The sequence below is a fragment of the Patagioenas fasciata genome, chromosome 6, assembly GCF_037038585.1.
Source record: "Patagioenas fasciata isolate bPatFas1 chromosome 6, bPatFas1.hap1, whole genome shotgun sequence".
In the NCBI taxonomy this organism is placed as follows: Eukaryota; Metazoa; Chordata; class Aves; order Columbiformes; family Columbidae; genus Patagioenas; species Patagioenas fasciata.
Genome location: NC_092525.1, coordinates 6,911,567 through 6,921,657, shown reverse-complemented (window position 1 = coordinate 6,921,657; position 10,091 = coordinate 6,911,567). Strand labels below are relative to the sequence as shown.

Genomic DNA, 10,091 nt, shown 5'->3' with positions numbered 1-10,091 from the left:
TTGACTCTGCTGTCAAGCTTATTTCTCCGTTTCAGTACGAGCCCGTCCTGTGGCCTCACAGGGCTGTGTCCTGTGGCGGTGCTGTGGGGAAGGGGCGAGATGCTTTCCTGCACCGGTGGATGTGTTTGCTTTTATGCTGAGCGTGTCCTAAACGGTGTCAGTTTGTCTTAATGCTGTCTGGTGTTGCTGCAGTTGCTCTGTTTTTTTGAGGATGCCTTGTGTTTTGAGGTGGCCCGTTTCCCTCGAATCCTCCGTTAGCTCAGCTTCTCTCCTGTCCCTTCTTCTGACTAATTCCTCTGCTTTCTCCTGCTCTATTGTTTTCAGAGGTTGAACTCTAATTTGGAATTTCTGTGTTTCTGAGGGGGAGCTGTGAACGCCCGATGCTCAGCAGACCCGCCAGCCCAGGCGGGGAATGGAACCTGGGGAGCAGCGCCCGGGTGGGAGACGCGGCGCCGTCCTCCGTCCCCAGCGTGCCGCAGAGGAGCAGGAGGCGACAGCCGGCCGGGGGCAGACGCCGGGTGCGTCCCCAGCTCGCCAGAGCTCCCCCCGAGCCTCCTCCCGCGGCCCCGCTCGCCCCGTGCAGCCGCCCCCAGCTCCGGCAGCTCCTGCGAGCCCGTCCCGTGTTCCTGGGCCGCTCCCTAGCCCCGTCGCGAAGGCTGCAAGCCGGCCCTCGGCACCTCTCCGGTGGCCCCTGCGGAAGGAGCAGGCTGGGGCAGGGGTGAGCTACGGTGCTAACGGCCGCTGCTTCTTCTCTCCCTCTCCCAGAGGCCGCGCTGAGGATGTGGCCGTTCGCTCCCAGCCCGGGGGATGCCGTTGGCTGCGCCCGCCTCGGGCTGGCGAGGCTCGTCTGGCAGCGTGGCGGGAGAAGGGACGGGGGAGCATGTCCCGTGCGTGGGCGGGGGCTGCTGCTGCTGGAGCCAGAGAGGTTGGGGAGAGGTAAAGAGGAAGAAATGCGGGGCCGTCGGCCCAACGTCCGCTTCCTGCGGCGGGCGAGAGAGCGAGCCCCTCTCTCCGGGTGGCGAAGGCTCCCTCTGCGCGGCGTGCCGCGGGCCGGGGGCCAACGTGCGCGGCAGGGTCCGTGCGCGTATCCTGGAGCGGGACGGCTGCCTGGCGAGCGAGCCAGCGAGGCTCCATGTCCCCGAAGCCTCGTCTCGTGGAGCCCTGACACCCCACCGTGTTCTCCTAGGCTGAGGACGGCCGAGCGCCCCGAGTTACCGGAGAGGAAGGGAGGAGAGAAGGAGACGGGAGCGTCTGAGCTGTTAGAAGCCTCCTGGCAGGCACCGAAAGCGAGAGCCGCTGTGAGTCCCTGGCCCTCGGGGCCTCGTCCCCGGCTTGTGTGTCCTGGTGCCTCCCTGCCCCTCCTTGGTGGTGGTTTTGGTTTATTATTATTATTTTAAAATTTTGCTTCCCTATACCTCTCCTTTTCTCTCTATTTTTGTGTCCTGCTCCATCTTCTATAGCTGTTTTTCCCTTTTCCATATCTTTGTCTTGATCTGCATCAGTCTCTTTTTTTCCCCACAGTTTCTCTGGCCTGTTCCCTGCTGTTCTTTTCTTCTCAGTACCTGTACGTGCAGCTCTTATCTCCCACCTTCCTATCTCTCTTCTTCCTGCCTTGCCCTTCTCTCTCTATTCGTTTGTCTCGCTCACTGTTGCTGGCGTTTTTTGTTCAGCATCTCAGCGTTCCATTCCTCCTTCCTGTTCATCTCTTATTCTTTCTGACCTTTAATGCTGCTCCCTGTCCCATTGTTTCTCGCTGTATCCCTGTGTCCTGCTCCCTACCCACAGTCATATTCTTCCCTGTCCTGTTGGCCATCCCAGGTTTCTTCCGCCATCTCCATCCTCGCCCCATCTCTTGGTCCTGCTCCCTACCCGCCCCGGTTCCTGTTTCTCTGCCCTTCTCCTTGTCTTACTCCTGGTTTCTCTGTCCTCTTCCCTCTTTGTTTTTGTTTCTCTGTCGCTCTGCCCTGCTCCCTGTCACTGCGTTTCCTCCTTCCTGTCTCTGTCCCGCAGCCCGGCGCCCACTTCTCCTTTGTCTGTCTCTCCCACTGCCCATTCTAGGATTTTTCCCACCGTCTCTGTCTCCTGCTCCTTGTCTCTCATTTTGGCCTCTTCTTCCCTTTGCCCTGCTCCCTGGCCCTTTTGCCCCTCTCTCTGTGTCACCTTGTCTTGCTCCCTGTCGCTATCTTTCTCTGGCAAGCTTACCCTCCTTTTCAAAGGAATCACAAAATCACTTTGTTGGAAAAGATAACTGCAATTTAAAATATCTTTACCCTTTGAAGAAACAGCCTGGAAAAGATAATTTTTGTTTTTTTCAGTGGGGCGGTTCACGAGGACGGATGGGCTGCTGGGCTCTTCAATGACAGCATCCAGGGCGAGGAAGGAAATCTTGGCTATACTTGGGTGATGTCTGTGTCTGTGTTCTGTGTGTATCTGGGAAAATGTGTTCTAGGGAACTCAGACTGCCAATGAGTCAAAAATGGCCTGGTTATCCAAAAAACGCAAACGCTCCAGTGGCCGTATCAACAGCTGTACTGAAGATGGTGCAAAATACTTTTTTCTCCACTCAACTGTAGCCTTCACAAGAAAAAAGGAAGTGTCAGGTTCCTCTCCAGCTTTGTTCTGAAGGGCTTTTCCTCTTTCAGCTGGATGTCTGCTGCCACCGTTTCACCGCGGTTGCCCCGTCTTCTGCTACAGAAGTACCAGACAGACAGAAGGAATCCAGAGCGGTCTGCCCGTACAAGGTACGGCTAGGACGCGTGTCTGCACTTTTCCTGAGGTACTTGTAGAGTGGACTTTAAAGTTAACATTAAGAATGCACCGACTCTCCTTCTATATTTTTAATACGAAATATTTTACCAGGAGTACTAAAAATAAGGTCTGTTCTGGAGCACGGTACACCTGTGCAGAGCTCACCTCCCTCTGGTTATTTTCTCTTCCTGAAAGCGTAATCTTCTGTTTCTGTGGGCTTACTATTGAATGATACTATGGAAATGATTTTGTACTAAAAGAGGAAAGGAGGTGTTTGTAAGAGTTCAGATGTCCAGAAGAAACAACCTGATTCAATGACAAATGCTTTGTTCTTTTTCACTCAATAGGTTTTTAAAATATCTTAGAATAGTACTCAAAAAGCTGACAGAGATACAGGCACCTGGGCAAATCGGTTTTGTTCTGCGTGTTTGCCAGGTGTTCCCAAGAAGCACTTTCAGCCTCGTAACTGGTGCCGGTGAGTCCATGTGTGGTTTGGATGAGTTATTGTTTCAATAGTGACTTTTTTCTCTTAACCTACAGTGTGTAGTTCTGACTTCAGTTGGTAAGAAATCTTCCAAAACGGCAGCATTCCTCATTCCAAGAAGCTGCATTTTATGAACCTGCCCTCCGAGTGGATCTTCCCAGGTGATGTAGTGGGCAGTGGCCTCATCAACAACAGGACTGTTCATTTTCTTTGAAACAACCAACCAAAGTCCATTTCCTTCCGCAGAGCCCAGCACGGCAGGCCTGGCAAAGGTTGGTGGCACCGCTGGGCTTTGGGTTCCCGGTTGCGACAGTCGAGCTGTCACGGTCACAGAAACGTGTTCCCCTGTGTGCTGCAGTGCAGCCAAAAGTGTTCGTGAGTCTGACGCTCCTTTTTCGTAGCCTTATGCTGCACTGCAGGAATGGGGATATTTATTTATTTTTTAAAGTAAACCCATGTCTTCTATCTCACTGATTTTCCTATCAATGAAACTTAAAGCAAATAAAATGGTCTAATTTACATGTTGACTTCCATAGTTAAGAGTAATTGTTGAGTAGGTGCAGCATATAATTTATTAGGTGTACTTAAGCAGATGGGTATTTGTTCTAAAAACTGAAAAAGAGAGGCAACTGGATGCTATGAGTGTTTCCCCAATATCTGACAGCGTGCTCTGACGTACTTTGTTTCTGTCTGGCTCTCAGTGGCGCTTTTCCCTGGCAGGTCGGGGTGTCCCTCGTGCTTGAGCCGTGCAGCTGGCCACGTGTCACTGCTCATCGTGCCACACGCCAAGTGTGAATCGATAGCTCTGTCTAAATATACATAAATGTAATAATATGATTGTAACAATATGCCAACATCTGCAAGTCTAGAAAGATATTTGTGTCCAAAGAGAAGGCTAAACAGGTGCGTAACTATAAATGGATATTCTAGATAATAAGTGGTGATATATATAAGCATAAACAGATATTCTGTATAAGTTTAAGCAGATATATACATGTAAATGCATACGCAAGTGTGTAGATGTCTAAGTAGATATATATTACAGTGGAAATAGATGATATATATGAATCAAATATATTCCCTAAATACATACGTATGTGTAAAAAGAGACATAGGAGTCAATGTCAGTGATGTACAAGGTTTTTAAAATGCAAAGAAATTCTGTTTATAGAAAGGATTAAAAAACTCATCCTTACCCGGAAATGTCTCTGGCGGGTGCACTTGAGGGAAAGGCCTGAGCTGCCCCCAGGGAGCAGAACGGCACCCGCACCTGGTCAGCGGTGGGAGCAGGGGCTGGGGGGCTCTGTGTGCGAGCCAGACGCTTCGTTCCATAACTGCGGCAGCCGGGGAGCTGCTGCGAGCTCTCTGCTGAGTGACTGACTGTGTGGTGATGGTTTTTACTGCTCACAGGGCACTGGGCGAGCCCAATTTAGTTTTCTTGTAATCTAACTTAAGTAAAAGCATACTGAATAGAATTAATCACCCGACTTACAAGGCTGTGTGTCGTCTTTGTGTTTGTGGCTTGTTTTTTTTTTTTTGTTTGAGTACGCTCTCTGCTTCATGTTGCTGGGAAAACCGTGTGCTGTAAAGTTCTGCTCATATTTACCAAAAGCAGCTGCAGGTTACACTGGACATCTGTGAGATCAGGTGTGGTTTGTACTTCGCAGGGAAAGAAACAGAAAACAGGAAAAGAAATAGAACGAGAATTAATAGAAGTAGAAATAATAGAAATAGATGGGGTCGAATAGAAACAGAACAGAGCAGAGGGTCGTGCCGGATATGCAAATCTCCTCGGGGCTTGGGCAGGGAGGTGAGTAGGCGGGGAGAATGCAAATTGAGATTCGAAGCCTGCAAATCAGATTGCGAGAGATAAGAGGAGGGGCGGGGCGCGGATGGGGCGGAGAAATGCAAATCAGAGGCGTGGCTACGCAAATAGGGCACTAGAGAGCTCGAACGGGCCGCCGGGAGGTTCCGCCGAGGAGGGTTCTCTGGGTGGGGTGATTCTCTAGAGCGGATTCTCTGTTCCGCGTTGTCCCGGGTGACTCGTTTGCTGTGGGTGATCCCGGGTGGTCACCCCGGTGCAGGTCACCCCCGCACGCACGCGCACGTTCAGCCCCGGTTCCGCGCATGCGCCGTGGCGCCCCGGTGCTCCCGCGGTGCACCGGCCGCCGGGTGTCGCTGGTGCTGCCGCCCGGTGGCCACAGCGCGGTACTGCAGCCCGGCGCGGGGAGTGCGGCATCGGGCTCAAACCAGAGCTCAAGCCCTGCGCTTGTGGGACGGCCTAGTAGAGCTGGACTTCGGTTTGGAGGAGTTTTAATGCACGTGTTAAATTCCAGAGGAAAACTTTGTCTAGTCAGTTAATTGATACGGTTTTAGTGGCATGTGTTACATGTTAATATACAAAGCAGGGTTACAGTGTTCTGTAACATGCATAGGAGGACGTATATTTAAGACAATTCTAGATGTAAACAAGCATTATGGTTCTTATTGGGATATTTTGGCATCTAAACTCTTAAATGGGGGAAAACGTGTGAAGCTCCTGCTAGAACCACTGCAGAGTGGTGAAGAATGAATGTGGGACAGATCACGTTTAGATGCTTCACTCCTGTCATTTTCAGTCCATAAAGAAGCCAAATAACATGTTTGTGATTTATAAACGTTACTTTAATGTTCATGGTTTTTGCAGGTCACACATCCCAGGGTCTCAGCTGCTGCAGTTCACATAATGTACAGTGAACAGGAGGCGCTGGGTGTCCCCAAAGCGCGCTTCAAATCTGTAGGGTACTCTTACCTGGAACCCTCATTTAACATTTACCGTCTTTGGTTTTCTGAGTGTATTCAAATAAGTAGTAGTTTATTTTTAATGCATCATATTCAATTTATGTTAAAACACTTTCTTTCTAATCTGTGAAAGTATGCAACGTGACTCAATATGTTTGAATTGTAATTATTTGCCAGGTAACACGTAGTGGAAATAATCTTTATTATGATAGTGATGTTTTTCTCAAGGATTCTGCTAAGAAAAGCGAATTTCTCAGATTAAATGGGTAGAAGTCAGCCAATACCTTTTTCAAAGAATGTGAGTTTGTCTCTACCTCTGTGACTAGTTGGAAGTATTCGGGTGTACATAATGTATACATTAAAAACAAATAAAGGCATCACTGATGTTCTGTTGTTGTGTATGGGTGTTTTTTCCTGTTGCTTCATAGTGGTCCAGACAAACTAAACAGAACACAACAGCAGAGTATGAGTCAGTGCACCTGGAGCTGGATCGTGTCATCTTGATCTTTATCACAAGAGACGTGCGATTCAATCACACTAAAAGAATATTACCAAATTGATATATGTCCACCTGTAAAATAATCGCTACATGCTTCGGTACAGTCTGTGTAGTTATGACAACATAATTTAGATAGCAGCAATTTTTAACCTGTTTTTTCCCTGGTAAATAATTTGTGAAGATAGAATGGAAGAAAAAGATTAACAAAAGTTTCACTAAATAATTGTGTTCATAAAAAAAAAAAAATAGATTTTGTTATGATTTCCATTCAATTTCTGATCTGTTTACTTTTGTTTTACAGTTATCTCAAAATTCCTGGATACAGAGCAACTACTTTCCATTTCGGCACAGGTTCCAAAGCAGGATAAGGTATGTTTCAAAATGCACCTTAGATGAGCAGTTACCTGGCTATATAGAAGTGTGGCACCTATGCATGATATGGTAGGAAAAAGACTGCGCCTTACAAAGACACGGACTAATGTTGTCATAGTCTGAGAGTGTATCTTATTGTACAGCAGCAGGAGATTCTATAGGAGAACGTTAGAAACATTTGGGTTTGCTTCAATATCACGTTTATCTTAATTTATACAAACTGACTGCAAAAGCTGTTGACTTTTTCATCACTCCCCACTCTCATTCTCTGTAAATGTTCATCCTGTTTGACAGTACCAGGATGAGAGAGGAATTTTCTTCACATCAGCATAAAAGGAAAAAGTGTTAACAGACATTTACTCTCTTATTTTTGGAGGTTAATACAATTTTTAATAGCCAAAAGAAAATTAGGCATCTTTCTTACTAGAAATTAAATACTTTCTTAGCTTTTAGGTAAGACAAATTAAGATAAATCAGTCTCTATTGTCTAGAAAGATCATTTTGAAAATGGTTCTTAAGAAGCACTCTTGACCTGGCTCGGCTGTGCTTGTAATGCAGATAAACCTGTATCGATCACTGAGTCAGCTGTGTGAACACGCGAGGTCAGCGATGGGACGTGGCTGTTGGTTCCCGTGACACAGACGCTGCACGAGCCAAGCGCAGGTTTTTCGTGCAGATGTTCCGTGTTCCCCCCGCACAGCACCGGACAGAAAACGAAGCACGTCCTGGCAGAGCATCAGCCAGAACAGTGTCTGGCAGCCCCTTCTGCGGGCGGTTCTCACCTCGGCCCGTGCTTTTCTGCTGGCCTGTGAATGCAAGGAGCAGCAATGTAGTGAAGAACTGATTCCTGTGAAGTTTTCCCAGGGTCCTGTCTTAGGGATTAAAAGAGTGCCCTGCTCTTATCTGTCACCTTCAATCACATGTCTTACCAGGTGCACCAAAATGAAATGTGGATAAAAGCGCTTATTGCTAAAAGCATAAATAGACAATAGAGCTATAAATGCTTATAACAAGATAGTTTCCTTGAAGGACAAGCAATAGTTGCTGTGTTGATGTTAAAGCTTCATCAGGAAGGCATTTTCTTGCTCAGCGCAGGTTCAGTCTGTGAGCGCGTTGTGCCCCGTGTTGCAGCCCCTGGAGCCTCAGGAGCTGGTGAACAGGGGAGGCTCCGTCACAGAGCGCCCGGGAGAGCTACTGAATGTTCTTCAGGTTCATGTTCCTTACAACCCCCTCTTTCCCCCTCAGGATTTATAGAGAATTTCACCTCTGAAGTCTTCTGGGAGCTGGAGACAGACAGAATCTTTGCCTTGAAAATCACTCCAGTGATCACTTCAGGATCTTTCAGAGAGAGATTTTGTTCATCAGACCTTGTCTTGTATATTGATCTGTACGTTAACACGTGCACTACAAATATCAAACCAAGATAAACACGTGTAGCTCACTACTGGATCTGGGTTAGACCACACACAGCAGTAACCGCTGTGCGCCTGAGGCAGCGGAACCTCAGCTTTTTTCTACCAAGCATATTGTAACCGTTCCATTATAAGTTGCATTTGCCTGCTGTACCTGAGTAGGATATTTCTGCCAATGCGTTGGAGGCTTCTGCTTGCCTGTGTTCGTGCTGGTGTGCCAGCATCCTAGGGACTTAGAACTTTGTCACCTCTCCGTGTCTTCTCGCGGGCTGACTTGACTGCTTCCTCAATGACTTATCTAATGCCAGTTAAAGCAATCAGGTACAGGCTCGGTCAAGGTTGTAGTAAATGCAGAAAAATCTCTTTAATGACACATCAGAAAGCTGAATGTTTGTTGCTCCCAGCTTTCATTGCAGAGATCTGTAACACGAAGGAAAGATCAGGTGCGTGACTAAAGCTGGCTGGATGTCTTCGTGTATACAGAGGACCATGCACACCGAACTTGTAACTGCGCTGTTTCCAATCGCAACTGGCCACAATATAGCAGAGCATGTTATCAATGTTAATTCAAGAGCTAACTCCATTGCTTTTATTAAATGCTGGATTGACCTATTCAGTGTGTTCCCCTCTCCATACAAGTTTTCATTGCAGAACATCCCCAGCTGTCCGTGTGTGGGGAGGTGACTCCGATTCAGGTCCCCTTAGTTAGAAAAGAGTATATGGGGTACTCAAGGACCATAAACAAAAAAACCCCAACACCTTTTATTTTGCAGCTTGGCCCAATTAGCAGGAAGATTTACGCTACTTAAGCCAAATTGGTGAACAGTTTAACAGCCAAAGGGTTTACACAAAGGAGTTTTGTGGCTCTAAGCCTTAGGTTATACTGCTCATAGAGGGAGAGGAGATGAAATAAGGGTGTAGGAAAGGAAAAGAGAAGCAAAGAAGGAGAACGAAAGGCCCGTCCCCTCCCATGTCAGCCCGCGGCCTTTGTCTGCGGGCCTCGGCTGGTGTTGGGATGTAAATCGCGATTCACCTTCTCCTGAGTGCCCCATCTGCTGCTGGACACGGTGTCCATACGGGATTGTTTTCGCTCTGAGTGACCCATTGCTGCGGGATGAGCTGTTGTTGCCATAATGTCTGAGACATAATTCTGTTGAGTCTCTGGCGCAGGAGGCAGATGGTGCTTGTCTGAAAAACCCCCAGTTTCAATCACTACAAGTGTTCATGGTTTGTTCAACATGAACGTTCTCTCATCCTAAGGGGACTGTCAACTGGCAATCTTGGTGAGATGCGTTACTGGAGAAATCGTGTCATCGGTGAAATCAAGTGCTTCCTCTTATGAAATCTGTGTATATAAGCAAATTAAAGGTATCTGGACAAAACAAAACATCCTTAAGAGACCCTCCTGTCTCAGTCATTCTGGCCGGGGTCTGAGTGGCTGGAACATGAGGGTGGGCAGGATCAGGGCAGTGAGCAGCAGGGAACACCAAGAGTCACTCGTCCTTTCTTCTCAGGGCAGCACCGCACTGTGATCATCTGCAGTGCTCAGAATCCTGTGATTTAACAGCACAAATTCTTCTATCATGCAATAGTTCCCACATCTGGTATCTTCTCAGCCAGGAACAAGATGGGTTTAGGGAGGGGATTGCAGATGTAAAGCGTTACCCGCAGTGTGTGGAAAGAAGATGCTCAGAGCCATGAACTGGTTGAGAACTGGGGGTCCCCGGTCTGCAGTTGGTGTTTTGTCTGCTCATCAGACACTGGCGCTAAGTGCTCAAGCAAACTTTCCTTTCCA

General features: G+C 47.9%; 1 long non-coding RNA gene across 1 annotated transcript; it reads left to right on the top strand.

Annotated features, from left to right (window-relative positions):
* The first annotated feature begins 1,191 nt into the window (after positions 1–1,191).
* LOC139828195 (uncharacterized) lies at positions 1,192–4,719 on the top strand. Its single transcript, XR_011739561.1, has 4 exons — positions 1,192–1,298; positions 2,316–2,741; positions 3,289–3,393; positions 3,479–4,719. It is a non-coding gene; the product is annotated as an uncharacterized lncRNA (long non-coding RNA).
* Positions 4,720–10,091: the final 5,372 nt, after the last annotated feature.